General features: G+C 45.1%; 1 long non-coding RNA gene across 2 annotated transcripts in view; it reads right to left on the bottom strand.

Moving 5' to 3' along the window:
* LOC140713365 (uncharacterized) overlaps positions 1-27,545 on the bottom strand; it is a 38,234-nt gene that overhangs the window by 3,963 nt on the left and 6,726 nt on the right. The window contains exons 2-3 of one of the 2 annotated variants that reach the window (XR_012095401.1): positions 23,591-23,687; positions 20,156-22,191 (exon numbers count right to left, since the gene is read on the bottom strand). This is a non-coding gene — a long non-coding RNA (uncharacterized lncRNA). Of the gene's footprint in view, positions 1-20,155; positions 22,192-23,590; positions 23,688-27,545 lie in introns of those variants that run through there. The other variant, XR_012095402.1, reaches the window with a different exon arrangement.

Raw genomic sequence — 27,545 nt, 5'->3', positions numbered from 1 at the left:
TCTTTTGATTTCTCCATTGACCTCAGATTATTTAGAAGTTTAGAGTCATATTTCTTAATTTCTAAACATAAGGAGGGTTTTTTGTTTTTAGTTATCTTGCCTAATTGCAATTGAGTTGGGAACATTTTATATGATTTTAATCTTTTGAAATGTGTCGAGCCTTTATGGTTTGGCATATGCTCAGCTTTTGTTTATGTGCCATATGTGCTTGAATCATAATCCTTGGTTCATGATGCACTGTCTTAGCTCGGGTTCCCCCAGAAACAGACCCTGGGACAGAGAATTAGAAGTTAATCCCAGTAAGCATTAACTAGGGCAGTGGGAAGTGAGACAGGGCAGTTGTCTTGAGTAAAATTTTCCTTACTGTCTTAACAGGTGTCAGAATAAATTTTTAGTGGCCCTCCACATTTCCACTCTTCTTTCTTCTTTACATGGACTCTGCAGGTTTCCTCCTAGCTCTCTGGCTATGCCTCCACCTTCTCCCACCCAACTGTGACATAATGATTTTCTTCAAGGCTTACACCAGGCCTCTTCTTATTCTCTACTCTGTGCAGTGATCTCCTTCCTAGAGAATATCAGATAAGTCATTGGTTCACAGATGGTTATCTCCAGTCATGGCTTCTGCCTTGGGCTTAAACCTGCTGCCATAGACCTTCATGTAGATTTCTCAAAGGGAGCACTCAGTCCCAAGGTGTCCGGAATTGCAGGCATTATTTTCCCCAGCTTGTCATTCTCACCACCATTTCTTTGCACCCTGCCCATGCAGAAGGTTTGGTATTGTTACTGTGTTGCTGTTCTTTTTCCTAGAAGGCCTCATTCCGTCTTAAGCCTGGATATACAATTCCCCTTTTGTTCATTTTATTATTTATTTATTTATTTATTTATTTATTTATTTATTTATTTAATAGCCTGGGTATACAGTCCCCCTTTTGTTCATTTTATTTATTTATTTGTTTATTTATGAGATGGGGTCTCACTCTGTTGACCAGGCTGTAGTGCAGTGGTGTGATCTCAGCTCACTGCAGCCTCCACCTCCTGGGCTCAGATGATCCTCCCACCTCAGCCTCCTGAGTAGATGAGACTACAGGCACGAGCCACCATGCCCAGGTAATTTTTGTCTTTTTAGTAGAGATGGGGTTTCACCATGTTGTCCAGGCCGTTCTCTAACTCCTGAGCTCAAGAAATCTGCCTGCTTCAGCCTCCCAAAGTGCTGAGATTACAGGAATGAACCACCAGGACCAGCCCCTTTTGTTAATTTTAAAGCTGAAATGAGGACTCAATTAATTTTGTTGTCGTCTTGTCTGGTGAGGGGTGATTCTTCACCCTTGCTGCCGTCCCTCACACTCTTCCTATTTTTTAAATAAGCAGTCAGTCATTTAGATCACATCACCTATATGAATAAAAGCCTTTCATGTCGGCTGCATTCTTCAGGCTTTTAACTTCTTGCAATTCACCAGTTGCGTCTAGTTAAAACTGTGGATTCCTGCACCATTGCAGATGTGAAGCAGGAGAAAAGAAGAAAAGAAGTATTTCTTTTCTTTCTCTCTCTTTTTTTTTTTTCTGAAACAGAATCTCACTCTATGGCCCAGGATGGAGTGCAGTGGTGTGGTCTCGGCTCACTGCAAGGACCGTTTCCTGGGTTCAAGCAGTACTCCTGCCTCAACCTCCTGAGTAGCTGGGATTACAGATGTGCACCACCACAGCCAGCTAATTATTTTGTATTTTTAGTATAGACGGGGTTTCACCATGTTGGCCAGGCTGGTCTCCAACTCCTGACCTCGAATGATCTGCTCTCCTCGGCCTCCCAAAGTGCTGGGATTCCAGGCATGAGTCACCGCACCCGGCCTTCATTTTTGTTTTGAAGGAATTGCCTCCTACCCCTTAAGTCCTGGAGTCCCTGAACTTGACCTTATCTGCAGCAAAAATGAGAAAGGTGGAAGGTATCATGAAAGGAGAAAATACTTGCCAATGTTTTCTAAATTAACCCATTAAATTAAAATTTAACATTTTCTGCATTTCCTGACCACAGTCCTGTCTTTTACTCAGTTGTGGGCATGCACTTTTTCTTTTTCATTTATTTTATTTTATTTTCTTGAGATGGAGTCTCGCTCTGTCGCCAGGCTGAAGTGCGATGGCGCAATCTTGGCTCACTGCAACCTCCACCTCCCAGGTTCAAGCAATTCTCCTGCCTCAGCCTCCGGAGTAGCTGGGACTACAGGCACGCACCACCACGCCCAGATAATTTTTGTGTTTTTAGTAGAGACAGGGTTTCACCATGTTGGCCAGGATGGTCTCAATCTTCTGACCTCGTGATCCCCCTGCCTCGGCCTCCCAAAGTGCTGGGATTACAGGCGTGAGTCACCACGCCCGGCGTGGGCATACACATTTTATGGATCTTAACTTGACTTTTAAATTTTCTTTGAGAATTTGGGAATTTTATGAAAGCACTTTGTTAGTTTCTATTAGTGTCCTCTATATCCAAAATTCTCGTTAAAGAATGCCGTCTCCCATCTCTCAAGAATTTATGAATTCAGGCTGGGCACGGTGGCTCACGCCTGCAATCCCAGCACTTTGGGAGGCAAGGTGGGCTGATCATTTGAGGTTAGGAGTTCAAGACCAGCTTTGCCAACATGGTGAGACCCCATCTGTACTAAAAAACCAAAGATTAGCTGGGCGTGGTGGCAGGTGCCTGTAATCCCAGCTATGAGGGGGGCTGAGGTAGCAGGATCGCTTGAGCCCAGGAGGCGGAAGTTGCAGTGAGCCGGGATCATGACGCCAGTGCACTCCAGCGTGGGCGACAGAATGAGACTCTGTCTCAAAAAAAAAAAAAAAAGTATGAATTCACATTGTGCACAGGAAGAAAATTATGTGAATGTCCTTCCTAACAGGGAGAGGCCTTCCCTGGCCTTGCTCCCCTTGGGCTGCCATCTGCATGGGGCTTTCTTAGGTATCAAGGTCACCTCAGTTTGGAGGGATGCCAGAAGTGGAAATGTCAGGCAGACCATGTTTTCATTCTACTTGTCTATATTACATCAAAGTCAGAGAGAGACTCTCAGTTCATAGAGGGAACACTTTATAACCTGTGTTTCTGGAGGAGAATCACATGCCAAGTGGAATCACCTTGAAGCAAGGCTTGTGTGCCGGGGGTGGTGGCTCATGCCTGTAATCCCAGCACTTTGGGAGACTGAAGCAGATGGATCACTTGAGGTCAGGAGTTCGAGACCAGCCTGGCCAACATGGTGAATGAAACCCTGTCTCTACTAAAATATACAAAAGTTAGCTAGGCATGGTGGTACATGCCTGTAATCCCAGCTGCTCGGGAGGCTGAGGCAGGAGAATCACTTGAACCCAGGAGGCGGAGGTTGCGTTGAGCCAAGATCATGCCACTACACTTCAGTCTGAGCTACAGAACAAGACTCCATCTCAAAAATAAATAAATAAATAAATAATAAATAAATAAATAAATAAATGGCAGTTCGAGACCAGGCTGACCAATATGATGAGCATCTCTACTAAAAATACAAACTTAGCCGGGCGTGGTGGCGCATGCCTGTGATCCCAGCTACTTGGGAGACTGAAGCAGGAGAATCACTTGAACCCGGGAGGCAGAGGTTGCAGTGAGCTGAGATCATGCCATTGTACTCCAGCCTGGGCGACAAGAGTGAAATTCTATCTCAGAAATAATTTAAAAAAAAAAAAAAAGAAAGAAAAGTGGAACCGTTTAGTAGATTATAATCACATTCCCAGTTATCAACTCTTTCCCTGTGTCAGCATTAAACATTCCCACCTCCACCTTCATCACATACCCTGTTGGAGGAGGGTGCTTCCCTGACCCACAGCCAAGGGCTGGCTGGTGAGACTTGTGTTAGCCAATGGAAGGTGAAAAGATGTGACATATGCTACATCTGGGCAGAAGTTTTAAATAGCGTGTGTCTTGTAGTTTTGCGTTTTGTGTTTCCTCTCTATGTTGTGGGAGTAGCCTTAGAGGACGATGCTCGTTCAGCCTGGGATCAGGAATGAGACTAGAAACTGAGCAGAGATACAGGTCAACCTCAGTACTCACTTAAATGATCAAGAACTACATGCTTGTTGTTGTAAGCCACTGAGATACTGTGGTTATTTGTTACGGCAGCAACACCTCACTCATACAATAGGAACAGGCAACTTAACAAAAGAGGAAAGGAAAAATATGCAATCTCTCTAACCATTTGAGAAGTGTAGATTCCAGTGAGATTGATGGTCCTTCAGATTGGCAAAAACTAAAAAGTCGGATGATATCTAATATTGGCAAGAAAATGTAGAACTAGGCCAGGTGCAGTGGCTCATGCCTGTAATCCAATCATGTTGGGAGGCTGAGGTGGGTGGATCGCTTGACGCCAGGACTTTGAGACCAGCCTGACCAACATGGAGAAATCCTGTCTCTACTAACAATACAAAAATTACCTGGACATGGCGGTGCATGCCTGTAATCCCAGCTACTCCAGAGGCTGAGGAGCAAGAACTGCTGGAACTCAGGAGGTGGAGTTGAGATCATACCACTTGCACTCCAGCCTGGGTGACGCAGCAAGACTCTCTCTCAAGAAAAAAAAAAAAAAAAAAAAGAAGAGAAAAGAAAAACAAAATGCAGGCCAGGCACAGTGGCTCACACCTATAATCCCAGAACTTTGGGAGGCCGAGGCGGGTGGATCACCTGAAGTCAGGAGTTCGGGACCAGCCTGACCAACATGGAGAAACCCCATCTCTACTAAAAATACAAAAATTAGCCAGGGGTGATGGCACGTGCCTGTAGTCCCAGTTACTCGGGAGGCTGAAGCAGGAGAATCGCGTGAACCCGGGAGACAGAGGTTGCAGTGAGCCAAGATCGTGCTATTGCACTCCAGCCTGGGCAACAAGAGTGAAACCCTGTCTCAAAAGAAAAAAAAAAAAAAAAAAAAAAAAAGAAAAGAAAAGAAATAAAGAAAAATTAAAAAGAAAAGAAAATGTAGAAATAGGGCCAAGCGTGGTGGCTCACACCTATAATCCCAGCACTTTAGGGAGCCAAAGTGGGAGGATAGCTTGAGGCCAGAAGTTTGGAACCAGCCTGGGCAACATAGTGAGACCCCATCTCTAAAAAAATAAAAATTAAATTAAGTAGAAAGTGTAGAAATAGGTACCTCATAAACTATTGTTCCTGGTACACACATTTTGGAGGAAAATTGGTGATACATTCCAAACTGTGCGTGCATGTTTGTGCCCAAGTCCATCTGGGATTGGGAGAGGAAATGAAATCACAAGAGAAATATTCAAGGGGTTCTTGCACTCTCTTTGTGTTATTTGAAATCTTGTGATAATTAATTTATGTATTGCTTCAACAATTAGTAGTAAGCTTCATTTTTTTTTTTTTTTTTTTTGATGGAGTTTTGCTCTTGTTGTGCAGGCTAGAGTGCAAAGATACAATCTTGGCTCACTGCAACCTCTGCCTCCTGGGTTCAGGCGATTCTCCTGCCTCAGCCTCCTGAGTAGCTGGGATTACAGGTGCCTGCCACCACGTCCAGCTGATTTTTGTATTTTTAGTAGAGATGGAGTTTCACCATGTTGGCCAGGCTGGTCTTGAAATCCTGATCTCAGGTGATCTGCCTGCCTCGGTCTCCCAGTGTGCTGGAATTGCAGGCGTGTGCTACCACGCCTGGCCAAGTTGTTGTTGTTTTTTTTGCTTTATTATTTATTCCTAATTACTTTGAATCATGCTAGTTCATGTGGTCTTTAAAATTTTCTACTCTTTGTGATTAATTTTTATGTTTTAGTCTTGGGTTGATTGACATTTTAATGTTAATTCTTTTGTTGCCATCATTTAGATATTTGTACCTTTCTTTTGAAGTTATACCTATCCTTAATGACTAATTCATTTCTAAAAACCTCGCTGCTAAGTGACAAACCTGCATATGAAAAAAATATTTCTATTAATTTTAATGTGAAAATACATCATTTATCTCAATCCAAGACACGTGAATAATTTTAATAGAAAAAAAACAACCAAATAAAACATGTTATGTGAGTAGTAACAACAATTTTTTTTTTCTTTTTTTGACGCAGTCTCCCTCTGTCTCCCAGACTGGAGTGTAGTGGCGCTATCTCGGCCCACTGCAACTTCCGCCTCCCGGGTTCAAGCAACTCTCCTGCCTCAGTCTCCTGAGTAGCTGGGGCTATAGGCGCACACCACCACGCCCGGCTAATTTTTGTATTTTTAGTAGAGACAGGGTTTCACCATGTTGGTCAGACTGGTCTCAAACTCCTGACCTCGTGATCCACCTGTTTCAGCCTCCCAAAGTGATGGGATTACAGGCGTGAGCCACAGCGCCCGGCCCAACAATTTTAACGTAAATAAATATTCTGTGCATAGAACTTCGTGCAATGTAGATATGTTGCCCTCCCCAGAAGAGGAACTCAGGACTTGACCATGGGGGAAGGTGCATTTTTCATCTTGCACCATTGTCCTCACCAATTTTTTAATCTTTTTTTTTTTGAGACGGAGTCTCGCTCTGTGGCTCAGGCTGGAGTGCAGTGGCCGGATCTCGGCTCACTGCAAGCTCCTCCTCCCGGGTTTACGCCATTCTCCTGCCTCAGCCTCCCGAGTAGCTGGGACTACAGGCGCCCGCCACCTCGCCCGGCTAGTTTTTTGTATTTTTTAGTAGAGACGGGGTTTCACCGTGTTAGCCAGGATGGTCTCGATCTGCTGACCTCGTGATCCGCCCGTCTCGGCCTCCCAAAGTGCTGGGATTACAGGCTTGAGCCACCGCGCCCGGCCTCAGTTTTTAAATCTTACACTGCCCTCAAACTTTACAGAAAATAAACTTATAGCACCCAAAATACGTTTGAAACAAAATTAAGGCTAAGCAAGGGCGTTTCCTAGCATGGAAGCGTGCATGGAATTAAGATGCTGACTCCGCTGCCGACCAGCAGGTGGTGCTGTCCCACACAGACCAGAGGCAGCTGCTTCCACGTGAGGCCTCCGGCTGGGAACTGCACATGGAGATTTTGGGGTGTGTCTGCTAGAAACCCTAAGGTCAAGTATTACTTCTTACAGTGCACTTATTTAGTGTGTTTTGGGCAGTCATTATACTGTAAAAAGGGAGTCATTACAAAAAGTGGTATAACTTTAGTTATTAACTGAATGGTGTTATGTGAAGATAAGTCCATAGCCCTGTATTTTAAAGGTACATAATTTATTCTTTCTACTTCTTAGGTTGGACATTGACTACACAAGTGTTTATTATATTATTTTTAAAAACACAAAATAAATGAAAGCAGGGTATGCAGAGAATGGTGATGAGAGTGTATTATGAAAAAAGATTTTGATCCGTCTAATTCTGAGCTCTCTTGAGGTACGAAAACTAGAAAGAAGGAATTAGTAAAATTAAAACCTGATATGAATAAAACAGGAAATAAAAACAAGGCAAAAATGATTGAAAAGATTAATCCCAAATTGCTTCTTTCAGGATAAACTATATGCACCCTTCAGGAGACTGAATAAACATAAAGAAAGTAAAAGGTTAAAAAGAGATGCATTTAGAAATCAGAAAGGAATGTAATCAGAAGTTGTCTGGAGGCTACTGCATGCCACTCTAGTAAAAATATTTCCTGCTGAACTTCTAAGGATCATATTTGACACAACATGTAGAAAACACCAGTGTCCTAGTTACTGTGGGAAAGTTTGGAAAGGTGACCAAAAAACATTGTTTTTGTTTTTGAGATGGAGTCTCACTGTGTTGCCCAGGCTGGAGTGCAATGGTGCGATCTCGGCTTACTGCAATCTCTGCCTCTCAGGTTCAAGCGATTCTCCTGCCTCAGCCTCCCAAGTAGCTGAGATTACAGGCGTGCACCACTATGCCCTGCTAATTTTTGTATATTTATTAGAGACAGGGTCTCACCATGTTGGCCATGCTGGTCTCAAACTCCTGACGTCGTGATCTGCCCACCTCTGCCTCCCAAAGTGCTGGGATTACAGGCATGAGCTACTGTGCCCAGCCAAAAAAAAATCAGATATATATATATATAAAATCTCCTTTATTCAGATTTTCCTCTTGTGGACATTTTGCCTTATTTGCTGTATTGCTGTTCTTTCTCTCTGTTCTTTTATTTTTGGAGACAGCATCTTGCTATTTTTCAGGGTGGCAAGAGCAGTGGTGTGATCATGCAGCCTTGACCTCCTGGGCTCAAGTGATCTTCCTGCCTCAGCCTCCCAAGTAGCTGGGACCACAGGTATACACCACTATACCCAGCTAATTTTTTTTTGGTAGGGGTCTTGCTATGTTTCCTAGGCTGTTCTCAAATTCCTGGGCTCAAGGAATCCTCCCACCTCAGCCTCCCAAAGTGCTGGGATTACCCATGTAAGTCACTGTGCCCGGCCTCTCTCTGTTCTTAACATTTTTTTTTTTCCTTCAACAATTTGAGACTGTGTTGCAGACATCATGGTCCTTTACCCCGGATGTAGTGTAGAGTACACTAGTGAGGGAGCTTCTGGTATCAATGGGAAACTCACTGGTGGAGTCTCCATAGGCTAGGAGTGACAGTGAGATACGATGCCATTAAGCTGGGCTCCCTAGGGTTAATGGGAGTGACAGGATTCTGAAATAGCAGAGGCAGGTGGAGGCACTTAACCATCAGAGGCAAAGTGAGTATAATTATTGGAATGAGCAGCAAGCCTGGACTGGCAGTCAGGGCGCTGTGATATGCAGATACCTGTGGCAATGGCCAATGGTCCACACGGTCCCTTGGGGAGAACAGCATCCCATGAGGGATATTGCCTAGAGTATTATTTGACTGTATAACCAGGAAAAATGAAGATCTGGGGAGTAGAGCCCTATGTCATCCTCCACAATGAAAATCACAAGTCTGGCCAGGCACCATGGTCACACCTGTAATCCCAGCACTTTGGGAGGCCAAGGCGGGTGGATCACTTGAGGTCAGGAGTTCTAGCCTGGCCAATATGGTGAAACCCCATCTCTATTAAAATACAAAAATTAGCCAGGCATGGTGGTGGGCACCTGTAACCTCAGCTACTCAGGAGGCTGAGGCAGGAGACTCGCTTGAACCTAGGAGGCAGAGGTTGCAGTGACCCCAGATCATGCCATTGCACTCCAGCCTGGGCAATAGAGCAAGACTCCATCTCAAAAAAAAAAAAAAAAAAAAAAAGAAAGGAAAAGAAAAAAAAGAAAATCACACGTCAGTTCTCAAGCTCAGTCCCCGTTGACAGAAGGGCAGCCCAGTTCCCCCTGAGGAGGGACCCGACAATGCTACTGCAAATATATGCAGCAAGTATTCCTCTAGTTCTTTGTTAAAGGGACCGAGCCATGTTCTAGAGTAACTGTCCACTATAGAAAGGGAAGTACCTAGATTTCTCAAGGGCCATGGAGTACCAGGTTCATGAAATCGGTACCAGAGGATCTGAAATGCCACTATAGATCACTGCCTAGAGTGGGCACCGGAGGCAAGGTAATAAGCGGAGTCCTGCCTCATGTTTGTCTCATGCTTGTCCAGTGGACCCACACTTCCCTCTTGATGTTATTTCCAGGTCTCTTAATTGGGGTGGATATACTTAGTGGGTAGCAGAACTTGAATATTAGTTCTCTCACCAATTATGTTAGGAAGGTCCAAGCATCAAGTGTCAAGATGAGAAATAAAAAATAATACCACATTCTGGAGAATGCAATTCTGGAGAATTGCAGAGATCAGCACCTCCATCAAAGACTAAAGATGCAGGATGATGGTTCCTATCATATCCCCATTTGGCTCATATGTTCAAAAAACCATATGGATTGTGGTGGATGACTGTGGACTTCCATGGACTTAACCAAGTGATGGCTGAAATTGTAGCTGCTAGGCTGGATCTTTACCTGAACAGATAGATACAGCCTATGGCACTTGGTCTGCCGCTATTGATCTGATAAACGCATTCCTTTCAATCCTCATCAGTAAAGAGACTCAAAGTTATTTTGTTCATATGTAGGAAAGGCAGCAGAATAGATTTACCATCTTGGCCCAGTGCTATGGTAACTCTTCTCCTCTCTATCACAGTATGAGCCACAGGGACCCGATCATCTTGACATTCAACAGAACATAATGCTAGCTGGACTTGGTTGAACAAAATACAGCAAGTACTCTGAGTGACCAGCTGCCAGTTGGTGGGAGACAAGACTCCCCTCCCCTAAAATTCAGAGGCATTGCCATATTGGTGACATTTGTAGGGGTCCACTGGTCTGAAACAAGTTGATGTGCCTCAAGCACCCCCTATTGCCAACAAAGAGGCATTTTGAGGCATCATATACCACACTGGCGATATAGCATTACTCACTTATTTCCTAGTTCAAGTAATACCCAAACAATGAGACCCTGCAGCAGATCCAGGGTGTGGGGCAAACTGCCCTGCTCTTTGGCTTCTATGCCAGTGGGCCCAGCGGTGCTAGTGTATGCATAGTAGATCAAGATGCCATGTGGAGTTTCTGGAAAGTCCCCTGGGAGGACTGCAGCACAGACCCCTAGAGATCTGGAGCAAAACTATGCCTTCTCTAACAGACAGTTATTTGCCATTCATTGGAAAAGCAATTCTTGTCATACCACTGGGCCCTAAAAGAGATTTTGAAATTGACCACGGGGCATCCAGTGACTTTGCACCTGGAGCTGCCTTTCAAGTATGATAGAGATGGTCATTCAGGAGCAGGTCGAGAACATAAGTAAGTTAAATGGACATGTGGCCCAGATCCCCAGGTCATCCATCTCAGTTGCATTGAAGCCATTCACTCAGCTGATGTCTATAGCCTCAGGTAGGTGTATATGATCAACTGATGGAAGAACCATCTTTGGCCTTGTTGGTGTGAGCTGAAGTAGACTGCTATCCACTGAAATAGACTGCTATCATACTACAGCCCTACTCAAGGTGGCCCTCAAAATAGTCATGAGGGGTTATCTTCCCAGCCATCAGAGCTGAGTAGTGTATTTGGCCATCCACTTTGTACAGAGGGAGAAGAGGCCTGAAGTAGGTATGAGTATGGACTCCTGAGCTGTGGCAAATGGCTTGGCTAGTTGGTCAGCGACCTGGAAGGACCAAATTAGGAAAAAGGGAGACAAGGAGATTTTGTATTTTTAGTAGAGATGCAGTTTCACCATGTTGGCCAGGCTGGTTTTGAACTCCTAACCTCAGGTGATCCGCCCATCTTGGCCGCCCAAAGTGCTGGGATTTCAGGCGTGAGCCACCAAGCCTGGCCTAATAATTATTAACTCTAGATATTCTGACATTCATAATCACCATGTATAAAATTAATTAATAGCTCTACTGTCCTTCAACTAGACAAGGATATTTGATTACATTAACCTCACATTCTCGCCTCCTTACATGCTGTGTTTCTCTTGTTCTTTGGGGACCAGAAGACATTCTTACAGTGTACTGTGCCGTCAGTGTTCTTTGTTCTTTCCTGCATCTCTGATCTTCCTGGATTGCTCTTCTGCATAAGCACATCCTTCAGAATTTATGGCAGTTCTTTTTGGAGCAAACCCTCTAGATTGTTAGCCTGAAAATGTATTTTACTGTCATTCTTAAAATATATTTTTGTTGAATATATAATTCCAAGTGAACAGTCTATGTAGAAAAAAGTTAACACAGCAGGCCTGAGCCTGCTATTCTCAGAAAAGTCGGCTTGCAAGGTTGGCCCTTGGCTGGCATCTAGTCAGTTGGATTTCCATCATTCTCTCATCAGAGTGTCTCACTGTATCTAAACTATCTGTACAGTGTGGCTTATGCTGAACACCTCTTTTCCTGCTGGGAGTCTAGAATTTCGGTGCATGCCAGACAGTGGACGCCAGTGTAAGTACCTTCCCCGCATTAAAACCTTACACACTGAGTCTCTAATGAACCTCCCTGGTAGACAATGTTTCACGTGTGTTGTCATAACCAGTTGCTGGAGGAATTACATGCATCCTGTGGATTCCATTGGGAAAGGACTCTTGGAAGCTTGTGTTGCACCCAGTAGGAGCTTGACCTGGCCTGGTACCCCGTGTAATGATGGATGGCCCCTTTAATGATGATGTTTGAGTCTCTGATTTTCATTGTTAACTTGGATCCTGTGTCCAATAGTTCCTGAAATGTCCGACTATTCCCTTTTCCCCAGTGTACATTTACCTGAGTACCTGCCCTCAGGTCTTTCTGGAGAAGGAATGGAGGAATCATTACCACATACATTTGCCATGATGTTGTAGGATCCTCTCTTATGTGGCCTGGCATCCCATTCAGTCAAGGGGTACTGACTCAGGTCTAGAAACTGATCAAAGGATCATAATTTTTTATTGAGATGTGTCTTGAGCCTTTATCATCTTTCCTGATTCCCTCTGATTGCATAAATTAAGCTGTATCTTGCCCTTAGGAAAAGTATGTCCTATTATCATCTCTATAATTCTCTCTCTCTTTTTTATTTATTTATTTATTTTTTGAGACAGAATCTCATTCTGTTACCTAGGCTGGAGTGCAATGGCACTATCTTGGCTCACTGTGACCTCTGCCTCCTGGGTTCAAGTGATTCTCCTGCCTCAGCCTCCTAAGTAGTAGGAATTATAGGTGCCCACCACCATGCCTGGCTACTTTTTTGTATTTTTTAGTAGAGATGGGGGTGTTTCACCATGTTGGCCAGGCTGGTCTTGAACTCCTGACCTCAGGTGATCCACCCGCCTAGGCCTCCCAAAGTGCTGGCATTACAGGCGTGAGCCATGGTGCCTGGCCCATCTCTATAATTCTCTGTGGGAACAGAGTCCCCTGCCTGTCATACACTACATCTGTTCTTGCCATGTATGACAGCATCTCATCCAGCTTCCTTCTGGCAGTGAAGTGTTGTCACCTGGCCTCTATTATTTCAGGACTCATCCTCATTAGTATTGGGAACACAGCTCTGTAACAGCATCTCCCACTCTCAGCCCACAGTCACCACCAAGCTTCTTGCTGATGTTGGTGGCCCCATTCATCAGCACATTCCTCCTCACTTGGATAAACAGAAGGTGCCCACGGCTCTCCTGTGGACTGCGGTGACCTCGTGAGTTTTCTGTCCTCAGTAGTGTATCCACTCCAGCATGCCCGCTTCTCTGAGTCATCTCATCCCTGTATCCACTATTGCACCGTATTTCTGGCAGTTCTACTGTCATGGCGGATACTGCTTTTTCCTAACTTCCATGAGACTGTTGAGTGGAGTGTTAGTACTATCTTCACCTCCTTGCTAGGGTGAGAATCCCATACCCCACAGCAGCATTCTTGCATCAACAAACTTCCCTTTATCCAACTTTGTCCCACTTAATGCAGCATGAGGAGAGCTAGCCCCGTATGTGTCTCCCCAGCACCTGCCGGACATTTGGCCACATCCTGCGGTTCCTTCGGTTTGTATCATTCTTTCCTCCCTAAGCAGACCGAGTATCTTCTTGTCAGGTGGCCAAGCAGCAGCCCCTAAGCAGCAGCCTGGGGGAGCCACAGCTGCTATGCATCAAGCACAAGGCAAGGCCTGGCTGACATGCATGGTCAAGAAAGCAACAAGGAGCCGTTTTTTAGATCAGGCAGTTTATATTACTTATACAGATGGTGAAAGCGCAAGTAGACAGAGGTGCCAGGTCCCCGTGGCCCTTGCACAGGGCAACACCAAAACAAAAGAGGCCAAATGGCAGCAACATGAGTGCCACGTGAAGCCCATACCACACTGCAGCCAAGCAGCTTTAGAACTGGTAGCTATGTGCATGCTGTCAGGGATGGGAAGGTATAATTTTAGGTGGTCCCCAATTCCCACTGCCTTGTATACATGGCTTCTATAATCGCCTCCCCTCGAGTGTGGGTGCTAATTCTAAGCTAAGGCCAAGTGTTTCCCCCTTCCTTCCTAAGCTACAGCCAAGCCTGCCTTCCTTCCCTTTCTTTCCTTCCTTCCTTCCTTCCTTCCTTCCTTCCTTCCTTCCTTCCTTCCTTCCTTCCTTCTTTCCTTCCTTCGCTACAGTCAAGCCTGCCTTCCTTCCTCCCCTCCCTCCCTCCTTCTTTTCCCTCCCCTCGCCTCCTCTCCCCTCCCCTTCCTTCCCTTCCTTTCCCTTCCCTTCACTTTCCTCCTTCTCCCTCACTTCCCCTCCCCTCGCCTCCCCTCCCCTTGCCTTCTCTTGCCTTCCCTTCCCTTCCTCTTTCTTTTGACAGAATCTTGCTCTGTTGCCCAGGCTGGAGTGCAGTGGTGTGATCTCATCTCACTGCCTCAGCCTCCTGAGTAGCTGTGATTACAGGCATGCGCCACCACACCCAGATTATTTATTTTATTTTTTTTGGAGATAGAGTCTCACTCTGTCGCCCAGGATGGAGTGCAGTGGCGCAATCTCAGCTCACGGCAAGCTCCGCCTCCTGGGTTCATGCCATTCTTCTGCCTCAGCCGCCCAAGTAGCTGGGACCACAGGAGCCCGCCACCATGCCTGGCTATTTTTTTTTTTGTATTTTTAGTAGAAGCGGGGTTTCACCATATTAGCCAGGATGGTCTCAATCTCCTGACCTTGTGATCTACCCGCCTCAGCCTCCCAAAGTGGTTTTTCTTTTTCTTTTTCCTTTTCTTTTCTTTTTTTCTTTCTTTCTTTTTTTTTTTTTTTTTGTATTTTTAGTAGAGGCGGGGTTTCACCACATTAACCAGGATGGTCTCGATCTCCTGACCTCGTGATCCACCCGCCTCGGCCTCCCAAAGTTGTTTTTCTTTTTTTTTTTTTTTGTATTTTTAGTAGAGACAGGGGTTCCCCATGTTGGCCAGGCTGGTCTCAAACTCCTGACCTCTAGTGATCTGCCCACCTCAGCCTCCCAAAGGGCTGGGATTATAGGCATGAGCCACTGTACCTGACCCAGCCAAGTGTTTTCCAATCTGCAGCTGTACTCAGAGGAGGGCAAGGCATGGAGTCCCATGCTTACCAGAACCAGGGAGGCAGGTGATAAACTGGCTTGGGAGAGTTCTGAAGAAGATCGCCCCATCTTGAAACCACCTTTGCCAAAATTATAACTGAGGAAATTATGACAGTAAAATATATCAGATCTGATGGACTCCATCTTGCTTCTAATCTCTAAACTGTCCTCATCCATTCCTGGGCATAGGCCGAACTAGCCTTGGGAAGGAATTTAGCTCATAGTTTAAATAACAGCCCTTCCCAAGAGTGAATCTGTTCTTGTGAAACGAAATGAAAGGCCACCAGCCACCACGTTAGGTTGAGAGGGGCTGGAACTGTAAATATTACCAGCCATTATATGGCAGGTCGTGAGATTTGCAACTTCCCCGATGACTCTCGAAGGTAACATCACTATTGTGAACCTGAGTTTGGTCTTTTGAGATGTCTCCTCAGGTTTTTCCATTTCTGACAAGTGGTTGGCCCTACCTGGACCTGCCAACCAGTTCCGTGGCCCTCACCCAGGAACTGACTCAGTGTAACAGGATAGCTTGGACTCCCTATGAGTTCATCCCCAAGCCAACCAATCCGTGCTCCCGACTCACTGGACCCCTAACCACCAAATTATTCTTAAAAACTCTGATCCCTGAGTTTTCTTTTCTTTTTTCTTTTCTTTCTTTCTTTCTTTCTTTCTTTTTAAATTATACTTCAAGTTCTGGGTGACATGTGCAGATCCTGCAGGTTTGTTACATAGGTATACACGTACCCTGGTGGTTTGCTGCACCCATCAACCCGTCACCTACTTTAGGTATTTCTCCTGTTATCCCTCCTCTAGCCCCTCACCCCCTGACAGGCTCTGGTGTGTGATATTCCCCTCCCTATGTCCATGTGTTCTCGTTGTTCAACTTCCACTTATGGGTGAGAACATGCAGTATTTGGTTTTCTGACCTTGTGATAGTTTGCTGAGAATGATGGTTTCCAGCTTCATCCATTTCCCTGCAAAGGACATGAACCCATCCTTTTTTATGGCTGCATAGTATTCCATGGTGTATATGTGCCACATTTTCTTAATCCAGTCTATCATTGATGGACATTTGGGTTGGTTCCAAGTCTTTGCTATTGTGAATAGTGCTGCAATAAACATACGTGTGCATGTGTCTTTATCGTAGAATGATTTATAATCCTTTGGGTATATGCCAGTAATGGGATGGCTGGGTCAAATGGTATTTCCAGTTTTAGATCCTTGAGGAATCACCACACTGTCTTCCACAATAGTTGAACTAATTTACACTCCCACCAACAGTGTAAAAGCGTTCCTATTTTTCCACAACCTTTCCAGCATCTGTTGTTTCCTGACTTTTTAGTGATCACCATTCTAACTGGCATGAGATGGTATCTCATTGTGGTTTTGATTTACATTTCTCCAATGACCAGTGATGATGAACATTTTTTCATATGTCCTTTGGCTGCATAAATGTCGTCTTCTGAGAAGTATCTATTCATATCCTTTGCCCATTTTTTGATGGGGTTGGTTACTTTTTTCTTGTAAATTTGTTTAAGTTTTTTGTAGATTCTGGATATTAGCCCTTTGTCAGATGGATAGATTGCAAAAATTTTCTCCCATTCTCTAGGTTGCGTGCTCACTCTGATGATAGTTTCTTTTGCTGTGCAGAAGCTCTTTGGTTTAATTAGATCACATTTGTCAATTTTGCCTTTTGTTGCCATTGCTTTTGGTGTTTTAGACATGAAGTCTTTGCCCATGCCTATGTCCTGAAAGGTATTGCCCAGGTTTTCTTCTGGGATTTTTATGGTCCTAGGTCTTATGTTTAAGTCTTTGATCCATCTTGAGTTGATTTTTGTAAAAGGTGTAATGAAAGGGTCCAGTTTCAGTTTTCTGCATGTGGCTAGCCAGTTCTCCCAACACCATTTATTAAATAAGGAATCTTTTTCCTATTGCTTGTGTATGTCAGGTTTGTCAAAGATCAGATGGTTGTAGCTGTGTGGTGTTATTTCTGAGGCCTCCGTTCTGTTCCATTGGTCTACATATCTGCTTTGGTACCAGTACCATGCTATTTTGGTTACTGTAGCCTTGTAGTATAGTTTAAAGTCAGGTAGCATGATGCTTCCAGCTTTGTTCTTCTTGGCCAGGATAGTCTGGTCTATGTGAGCTCTTTTTTGGTTCCATATGAAGTTTAAAGTAGTTCTTTCCAATTCTGTGAAGAAAGTCAGTGGTAGCTTGATGAGGATAGCATTGAGTCTATAAATTACTTTGGGCAGTGTGGCCATTTTCACGATATTGATTCTTCCTATCCATGAGCATGGAATGTTTTCCATTTGTTTTTGTCCTCTCTTATTTCCTTGAGCAGTGGTTTGTAGTTCTCCTTGAAGAGGTCCATCTCATCCCTTGTAAGTTGTATTCCTAGGTATTTTATTCTCTTAGTAGCAATTGTGAATGGGAGTTCACTCATGATTTGGCTCTCTGTTTGTCTGCTATTGGTTTATAGGAATGCTTGTGATTTTTGCACATTGATTTTGTATCCTGAGACTTTGCTGAAGTTGCTTATCAGCTTACGGAGGTTTTGGGCTGAGACAATGGGGCTTTCTAAATATACAATCATGGCATCTGCAAACAGAGACAATTTGACTTCCTCTCTTCTAATTTTGAATACCCTTTATTACTTTCTCTTGCCTGATTGCCAGAACTTCCAATACTATGTTCAATAGGAATGGTGAGAGAGGGCATCCCTGTCTTGTGCCGGTTTTGAAAAGAATGCTGCTAGTTTTTGCCCATTCAGTATGATACTGGCTGTGGGTATGTCATAAATAGCTCTTATTATTTTGAGATATGTTTCATCGATACCTAGTTTATTAGAGTTTTTAGTATGAAGGGGTGTTGAATTTTATCGAAGGCCTTTTCTGCATCTATTGAGATAATCATGTGGTTTTTGTCATTGGTTCTGTTTATGTGATGGATTACGTTTATTGATTTGCGTACGTTGAACCAGGGTTGCATCCAAGAGATGAAGCCAACTTGATCTTGATGGATAAACTTTTTGATGTGCTGCTGGATTCGGTTTGCCAGTATTTTACTGAGGATTTTTGCATCGATGTTCATTAGGGATATTGGCCTGAAATTTTTTTTGTTGTGTCTCTGCCAGGTTTTGGTATCAGGATGATGTTGGCCTCATAAAATGAGTTAGGGAGGATTCCCTCTTTTTCTATTGTTGGAATAGTTTCAGAAGGCATGGTACCAGATCCTCTTTGTACCTCTGGTACAATTTGGCTTTGAATCCATCCGGTCCTGGACTTTTTTCGTTTGGTAGGCTGTTAATTACTGCCTCAATTTTAGAACTTGTTACTGGTCAATTCAGGGATTTGACTTCTTCCTGGCTTAGACTTGGGAGGGTGTATAGTCCAGGAATTTATCCATTTCTTCTAGATTTTCTAGTTTATTTGCATAGAGGTGTTTACAGTATTCTCTAATGGTAGTTTGTACTTCTGTGGGATCAGTGGTGATATCCCCTATATCATTTTTTATTGCATCTACTTGATTCTTCTCTCTTTTCTTCTTTATTAGTCTGGCTAGCAGTCTATTAATTTTGTTGATTTTTTCAAAAAACCAGCTCCTGGATTCATTGATTTTTTGAAGGGTTTTTCGTGTCTCTATCTCCTTCAGTTCTGCTCTGATCTTAGTTATTTCATGTCTTCTGCTAGCTTTTGAATTTGTTTGCTGTTGCTTCTCCAGTTATTTTAATTTTGATGTTAGGGTGTCAATTTCAGATCTTTCCTGCTTTCTCTTGTGGGCATTTAGTGCTAAAATTTCCCTCTAAACACTGCTTTAGGGGCCGGGCGCGGTGGCTCAAGCCTGTAATCCCAGCACTTTGGGAGGCCGAAACGGGTGGATCACGAGGTCAGGAGATCGAGACCATCCTGGCTGACACGGTGAAACTCCGTCTCTACTAAAAAATACAAAAAACTAGCCGGGCGAGGTGGTGGGCGCCTGTAGTCCCAGCTACTCGGGAGGCTGAGGCAGGAGAACGGCGTGAACCCGGGAGGCGGAGCTTGTAGTGAGCTGAGATCCGGCCACTGCACTCCAGCCTGGGCCACAGAGCGAGACTCTGTCTCAAAACAAACAAACAAACAAACAAACAAACAAAAACCAAAACACTGCTTTAAATGTGTCCCAGAGATTCTGGTATATCGTGTCTTCATTCTCATTGGTTTCAAAGAACATCTTTATTTCTGCCTTCATTTTGTTATTTACCCAGTAGTCATTCAGGAGCAGGTTGTTCAGTTTCCATGTAGTTGTGCGGTTTTGAGTGAGTTTCTTAATCCTGAGTTCTAATTTGATTGCACTGTGGTCTGAGAGACTGTTTGTTATGATTTTTGGTCTTTTGCATTTGCTGAGGAGTATTTTACTTCCAATTATGTGGTCAATTTTAGAATAAGTGTGATGAGGTGCTGAGAAGAATATATATTCTGTTGATTTGTGGTGGAGAGTTCTCTAGAGGTCTATTACGTCTGCTTGGTCCAGAGCTGAGTTCAATTCCTGGATATCCTTGTTAACTTTCTGTCTCATTGATCTGTCTAATATTAACAGTGGGGTGTTAAAGTCTCCCACTATTATTGTGTGGGAGTCTAAGTCTCTTTATAGGTCTCTAAGAACTTGCTTTATGAATCTGAGTGCTCCTGTATTGGGTGCATATATATTTAGGATAGTTAGCTCTTCTTGCTGCATTGTTCCCTTTACCATTATATAATGCCCTTCTTTGTCTCTTTGATCTTTGTTGGTCTAAAGTCCATTTTATCAGAGATTAGGACTGCAACTCCTGCTTTTTTTTTTTTTTTTTTTTTTTTGCTTTCCATTTGCTCAGTAAATATTCCTCCATCCTTTTATTTTGAGCCTATGTGTGTCTTTGCACGTGAGATGGGTCTCCTGAATACAGCACACTGATGGTTCTTGACTCTTTACCCAATTTGCCAGTCTGTGTCTTTTAATTGGGGCATTTAGCCTATTTACATTTAAAGTTAATTTTTTTTTTTTTTTTTTTTTTTTTGAGACAGAGTCTCACTCTGTTGCCCAGACTGGAGTGCAATGGCATGATCTCAGCTCACTGCAACCTCCACCTCCCAGGTTCAAACTATTCTCCTGCCTCAGCCTCCTGAGTATTACAGGTGCACACCACCAGGCCTGGCTAATTTTTTTATTTTTAGTAGAGACCAGGTTTCACCATGTTGGTCAGGCTGGTCTCGAACTCCTGACCTCGTGATCCACCCACCTTGGCCTCCCAAAGTGCTGGGATTACAGGCGTGAGCCACCGTGCCCGATCCAAGGTTAATATTGTTATATGTGAATTTGATCCTGTCATAATGATGCTAGCTGGTTGTTTTGCCCATTAGTTAATGCAGTTTCTTCATAGTGTCGATGTTTTTTACAATTTGGTATGTTTTTGCAGTGGCTGGTACCAATTGTTCCTTTCCATGTTTAGTGCTTCCTTCAGGAGCTCTTGTAAGGCAGGTCTGGTGGTGACAAAATTCCTCAGCATTTGCTTGTCTGTAAAGGATTTTATTTTTCCTTCACTTATGAAGCTTAGTTTGGCTAGATATGAAATTCTGGGTTAAAAGTTCTTTTCTTTAAGAACGTTGAATGTTGGCCGCCACTCTCTTCTGGTTTGTAGGGTTTCTGCTGAGAGATCTGCTGTTAGTCTGATGGGCTCCCTTTGTGGGTAACCTGACCTTTCTCTCTGGCTGCCCTTAACATTTTTTCCTTCATTTCAACCTTGGTGAATCTGAGGATCACATGTCTTGGGGTTGCTCTTCTCGAGGAGTATCTTTGTGGTGGTCTTTGTATTTCCTGAATTTGAATGTTGGCCTGTCTTGCTAGGTTGGGGAAATTCTCCTGGATAATATCCTCAAGAATGTTTTCTAACTTGGTTCCATTCTCCCCGTCACTTTCAGGTACATCAATCAAACGTAGATTTGGTCTTTTCACATAGTCCCATATTTCTTGGAGGCTTTGTTCATTCTTTTTTATTCTTTTTTCTCTAATCTGGTCTTCTCTCTTTATTTCATTAAGTTGATCTTCAGTCACTGATGTCCTTTCTTCTGCTTGATTGATTTGGCTACTGATACTTGAGTATTCTTCACGAAGTTCTCGTGCCGTGTTTTTCAGCTCCATCAGGTCATTTATGTTCTTCTCTACGTTGGTTATTCTAGTTAGCAATTCAACTAACATTTTTTCAAGGTTCTTAGCTTCCTTGCATTGGGTTAGAACATGCTCCTTTAGCTCAGAGGTGTTTGTTATTACTGACATTCTGAAGCCTACTTCTGTCAGTTTGTCACACTCATTCTTTGTCCAGTTTTGTTCCCTTGCTGGTGAGGAGTTGTGAGCTTTTGAAGGAGGAGAGGTGTTTTGGTTTTTGGAATTTTCAGCCTTTTTCCGCTGGTTTTTCCACATCTTTGTGGATTTATCTACCTTTGGTCTTTGATGTTAGTAACCTTCTGATGGGGTCTTTGAGTGACATGCTAATCCTTTCTGTTTGTTTCTTTTTCTCCTAACAGGCCCCTCTGCTGCCAGTTGGCTGGAGTTTGCTGGAGGTCCCCTCCTGACCCTGTTTGCCTGGGTATCACCAGCAGAGGCTGCAGAGCAGCAAAGATTGCTGCTTGTTCTTTCCTCTGGAAGCTTCGACCCAGCAGGGCACCTGCCAGATGCCAGTCAGAGCTCTCCTGTATGAGGTGTCTGCCAGCCCCAACTGGGAAGTGTCTCCCAGTCAGTATACACAGGGGTCAGGGGTCCACTTGAGGAGGCAGTCTGACCCTTAGCAGAGCTCGAGCGCTGTGTTGGGAGGTCTGCTGCTCTCTTCAGAGCCGTCAGGCAGGGAGGTTTAAGTCTGCTATAAGCCCCTGACTGGGTGGGCCGCTGCCTTTGTTAGAGATGCCCTGTCCAGAGAGCAGCAATCTGGCAGTCTGAACACAGCAGCCTTGCTGAGCTGCAATGGGCTCCACCCAGTTTGAACTTCTCAGCAGCTTTGTTTACACTGTGGCCTTAAAACCGCCTGCTCAAGCCTCAGCAATGGCGGGCGCCCCTCCCCTCGCCGAGCTCCCCCACCAAGCTCCACCGTCCCAGGTGGATCTCAGATTGCTGCTGTGCTGGCAGCGAGAATTTCAAGCCAGTAGATGTTAGTTTCCTGGGCTCCGTGGGGTGGGACCCGCTGAGACAGACCACTTGGTTCCCTGGCTTCAGCCCGTCTTTCCAGGGGAGTGAACAGTTCTGTCTTGCTGGCGTTCCAGGCATCACTGGGGTATGGAAAAACAAACAAACAAAACCTCCTGCAGCTAGTTCAGTGTCTGCCCAATTGGCCACCCAGTTTTTTGCTTGAAACCCAGAGCCCTGATGGGGTAGGCACCAGAGGGAATCTCCTGGTTTGCAGGTTGCGAAGACCGTGGGACAAGCGCGGTATCGGTGCTGAAGTTCGTCAGGCTCAGACCCTCATGGCTTCCCTTGGGTCTGCGGAAAATTCCCCGACCCCTTGCGCTTCCCAGGTGAGGTGACGCCCCACCCTGCTCCAGCTCGCCCTCTGTGGGCTGCACCCACTGTGCAAGCAGTCCCAGTGAGATGAACCGGGTACTTCAGTTGGAAATGCAGAAATCACCCACCTTCTGCACTGATCTCGCTGGGAGCTGCAGACCGGTGCTGTTCCTATTTGGTCATCTTGAATCTCTCTCCTGATCCCTGAGTTTTCAGGGAGACTGATTTGAGTAATAATAAAACTCTGGTCTCCTGCTCAGCCGGCTCTGCATGAATTACTCTTTCTCCATGTAATTCCCCCATCTTGAAAAATGGGCTCTGTCTAGGCAGCAGGCAAAGTGAACCCACTGGGCGGTTACAATCTCACTATGTCTCAGGAGCCTCGGGTGCTCTTGCACAAGGGGAGTCAGACTGTGGTTGAGCGTTGTCTACATGGCCTAAGTGGAGATATGCAGGGTCTCCAGGGTACTGTGGAGTTGGCACTCCACACCACCGTCCTGGACCTTCCACATACCCTGCTGATAATTCTGGATATTATTATTATTATTATTATTTTTGAGATGGTGTCTCACTCTGTTGCCCAAGGCTGGAGTGCAGTGGCGCAATCTCGGCCCACTGCAACCTCTGCCTCCGAGTTCCAGCAGTTCTCCTGCCTCAGCCTCCTGAGTAGCTGTGACCACAGGCATGTGGTACCACACCTGGCTATTTTTTGTATTTTTAGTAGAGACAGGGTTTCACCATGTTGGCCAGGCTGGCCTTGAATTCCTGACCTCAAGTGATCCACCTGCCTCGGCCTCCGAAAGTGCTGCAATTACAGGCGTGAGCCACCGCTCCAAGCCTGGGAGTCTTTTTTTTTTTTTTTTTCGAGATGAGGTCTCACTGTGTTGCCCAGGCTGGAGTGTAGTGGCACAATCTTGGCTCACTGCAACCTCTGCCTCTTGGGTTTAAGCGATCCTCCCTCCTCAGCCTCCCAAGTAGCTGGGACCACAGGTGTGCACCACCACGCCCAATAATTTTTGAATTTTTGGTAGAGGTGGAGTTTCACCTTGTTGCTCATGCTGGTTTCAAACTCCTGAGCTCAAGCGATTTGCCCACTTGGGCCTCCCAAAGTGCTGGTATTACATGTGTGAGCCACCATGTCTGGATTGGAAATTCTCCATCACTTACCTTAGATGTACTGGTAGAGGGTTGGACCAAATGCTTTTTCTTAGGCGACATGAAATGAGAGCAACCATGATGATGACTCCCAGGAGGACAATTAGGCCTGCTTGGAAAAAGATAGGCTGCCATCAGACTTCCCATCCAGAGCCAAGCCAGTTAAGTATGTCATTCATTCAGGTGTCCTACTTGGCTGGCTGGTGGAAAATCCAGGGCAATGTGATCATCCATTACCACTCACACTTGATAGCCCAAGCTGGGTGTGTGGTAGGCAATTATACGCCTGATATCCACCGTAAGAAATGCTATTCATTTGAGGCAAAACTGTAAGAGTGTTAAGTCTCCGGCTATCATAGCCCAACCTAGTCTCAATGCTGTGTCCTGCTCAGGGTGAATTAGATTCTGCTAATAGGTTTGGGTGACCACAGCAGCAGCACAGTGCTCACATGAGGTCAAGGTCCAATTCTCACAAGACTGGAGGCTGGGATTAACAATATAAAGGAAATTTAAGTATCAGAAAGAGACTACAAGAAGGAATAGTTCCTGGAAGAATACTTCCAAAGTACTCAAAGGAGGAACTTTTCTTTCTTTTTTTTTTCTTTTTTTGAGATGGAGTCTCGCTCTATCCCTCAGGCTGGAGTGCGGTGGCGCGATCTAGGCTCACTGCAACCTCCGCCTCCTGGGTTCAAGCAAATATCCTGCCTCAGCCTCCCAAGTAGCTAGGATTACAGGCACTTGTCACCACATCTGATTAGTTTTTCATATTTTTGGTAGAGGCGGGGTTTCACCATGTTGGCCAGGCGGGTCTCGAACCCCTGACCTCAAGTGATCAACCTGCCTCAGCCTCCCAAAGTGCTAGAATTACAGGCGTGAGCCATCGAGCCCGAGCAGGAGGAGCTATTAAAGGTTTGTCAGCAGGGTCAGGAGGAGTAAGACAGATTGAGCAACACAAGGCAGTTTTGTTGTTTTTAGGTAGTGGAAGGCGACCAGAGATACCAGCAATAATAGGATAGGGGTAAGTAGAAAAGAAACCTAAGTGTCCAGAAAATGAATTTTTTTCTGATGTCTTGGGCAGAGATTCTCCACTTCTAAAGTCAGAGGTCCTCGATTTAAGGTCTGTCAATAGAATGGGAGTAGTAGTTAGACTGAGGACAGTGGTGATAACCCGGACAATGTGACCAAAAGATTCTGAGATGACAGGCCAAGCCAGGTATTCTGCAGACAAGAGCCAAGAGAGATCTAGGGTGTCCCTTTACCACCATCCTGGACTTTTGATGTTTTTTCATGGCCATGAGATAGGTATAGCTAGTCCCTGCAGTCCTCACTCAGTCTAATACACACCATATGGCTGAGTTTATTCCTAAGCAGTGCAGCTTTGTGTGTGTGTGTGTGTGTGTGTGTGTGCAACATGTGCCACCTAGAACATCTTCCACTCCCTCACATAGTGGGCCATGCCAGGACCACTTTGGGAGTCGTTACTTCATACTCATGATCAATATCATCAGTATCTATAATTGCCCAGATCCAGGAAGCACAGCTAGACAGTAAAAGAAGCATCAGGTTAAGCCAGGCATGGTGGCTTATACCTGCATTGCCAGCATTTTGGGAGGCCGAGGCAGGTGGATCACAAGGTCAGGAGATCAAGACCATCCTGGCTAACACGGTGAAACCCTGTCTCTACTAAAAATACCAAAAAATTAGCCGGGCGTGGTGGCACACGCCTATAGTCCCAGTTACAGTCCCAGCTACTTGGGAGGCTGAGGCAGAAGAATCTCTTGAACCCAGAAGGTGGAGGTTGCAGTGAGCCAAGATTGTGCCATTGCACTCCAGCCTGGGCAACACAGTGAGACTCTGTCTCAGAAAAAAAAAAAAAAAAAAAGGGTGGGCGCTGTGGTTCACGCCTGTAATACCAGCACTTTGGGAGGCTGAGGTGGGTGGATCACCTGAGGTCAGGAGTTCATGACTAGCCTGGCCAATATGGTGAAACCCTGTCTCTAGTAAAAATACAAAAATTAGCCGGGCATGGTGGGCGCCTGTAGTCCCAGCTACTCGGGAGGCTGAGGCAGGAGAATCACTTGAACACGGGAGGCGGAGGTTGCAGTGAGCCGAGATCACGCCACTGCACTCCAGCCTCGCGACAGAGCAAGACTCTGTCTCAAAAATAAAAAAAAAAAAAAAGAAGCATTAGGTTAGAGTTTCCCACCCCCTGACTTTTTGACTACTTGCTAATTCCAGTAGTTTGGTTTCCCCAGGGGTGAGCATGGGAGGTGAAGGAGGAATGAGGAGAGTACATTGTGTGGTTTGGGTCTCTTACAGCCTCCTCCCCAACTCCTCAAACTCACACAGATTCTATTTAAAAAGGAAGTTCCCTTTTGGGGAAATGGCACATTTAGAATCCATATTGTCTGTTTTAAGTGTGTACTCTATTGAGAATTGAGCTTTGATTGTCTATGTACCCTTTTTAGTTTCTCCATTAAGCATCGCATCTCTCTCTCTCTCTCTCTCTTTTTTTTTTTTTGACACCAAGTCCCGTTCTGTTGCCCAGGCTGGAGTGCAGTAGTTCAATCACTGCTTACTGCAGCCTCAACCTCCTGGGCCCAGGTGATCCTCCCACCTCAGCCTCCCAAGCAGCTGAGACCAAGGGGGTATACTACCATGCCCGGATAATTTTTTGTATTATATGTAGAGACAGAGTTTCACCATGTTGCCCAGGCTGGTCTTCAGCGATCCACCTGCCTCAGCCTCCCAAAGTATTGGGGATACAGGTATGAGCCACTGTGCCCAGCCTCATTCCATCCTTTTATGACATCTATTGCCTGTGGGTGATGAGGGTCCTGAGATGTCCTGGGAATGTCCAAGGTGGCTGGCTAGTGTTGGGTACTCTTGACTATAAATGCAGCATCATTTGATGAGATACATTCAGAGAATCTCAGTATGTAACACAGGTCATCTGTGAGTCCCTAAATGTATGTTACATATATCTCCTATCTGTGGTGAGCACCTACATTGCCATGCCATACCCAGAAAGGTGCCTACTGTAGGCAATGCCTAATTGTATCCCCAAGCGGAACATTTAGAAGGTTATGTAGCCTATTTGCCAGGACTGGCCAGAATCTGGTGTCCTGGGTTTATATGTGCCCTGGAGTTTTCTTTGCCCCTTGACTGACAGGCTCATTTACCAGACTTTGGTGGCTTCCTGTCCTGCATTGTAGACGGAATGCCGTGGCCTCTGTGACGGTGTATTCAGCTGTTCTTACCTGGAAGGCACAAGTCTGATCGGGTTTTGAATTCCACTCATGCTATTTTTATGGACATCCACGTCCATAAAACAGAGGGCAGTGGTGTAGCATTAATAAAATCTGAGGCTGGACGTGGTGGCGCATGCCTGTAATCCCAGTTACTTGGGAGGCTGAGGCAGGAGAATCACTTGAACCTGGGAAATAAAGGCTGCAGTGAGCTGAGATCATGCCACTGCACTACAGCCTGGGCAACAGAGGGAGACTCCATCTCAGAAAAAAAAAAAAAAAAAAAAAAATCTGATATCATAATGTTCACTGCCATACGGGTTGAGACTTGATCATTTAGTCTTGCTTCCGGGCACAGGCCCACACTGCCAGCCCATTGGCTACCATCTCTAAATCAATGAAAAAGCAGCAAGGAGCATTCTGGAGGGGTTTTTCAGGAAAATCACCACTGTCCCCAGCTCTGTCCATTGGGTAGTACCTTTTTGTGTGTGCAAAATTTTAAACAGCTTTTGTTTTCCCCTGTGGCTGCACAGCTGCAGGGGCCAAGAACAATCCACCAGCCTGTAACTTAGGGGGCTCCATCTGTGAACCAGCTTCAGGCGTCCTCAGGGACTTGGTGTATCAATGCCTCCATGAAGCTGGAGGTGCTGGCACAAAATGTTCCTCTGGGATTAAGGGAGGAGACCACCCCTCGTATTGTCTGATGCCCAATTTCTGCC

This window comes from Chlorocebus sabaeus, chromosome 14 (genome assembly GCF_047675955.1).
Source record: "Chlorocebus sabaeus isolate Y175 chromosome 14, mChlSab1.0.hap1, whole genome shotgun sequence".
NCBI classification, from domain to species: Eukaryota; Metazoa; Chordata; class Mammalia; order Primates; family Cercopithecidae; genus Chlorocebus; species Chlorocebus sabaeus.
The sequence above is the reverse complement of the archived record's forward strand: the minus strand, read 5'-3'. Positions and strand labels throughout refer to the sequence as shown.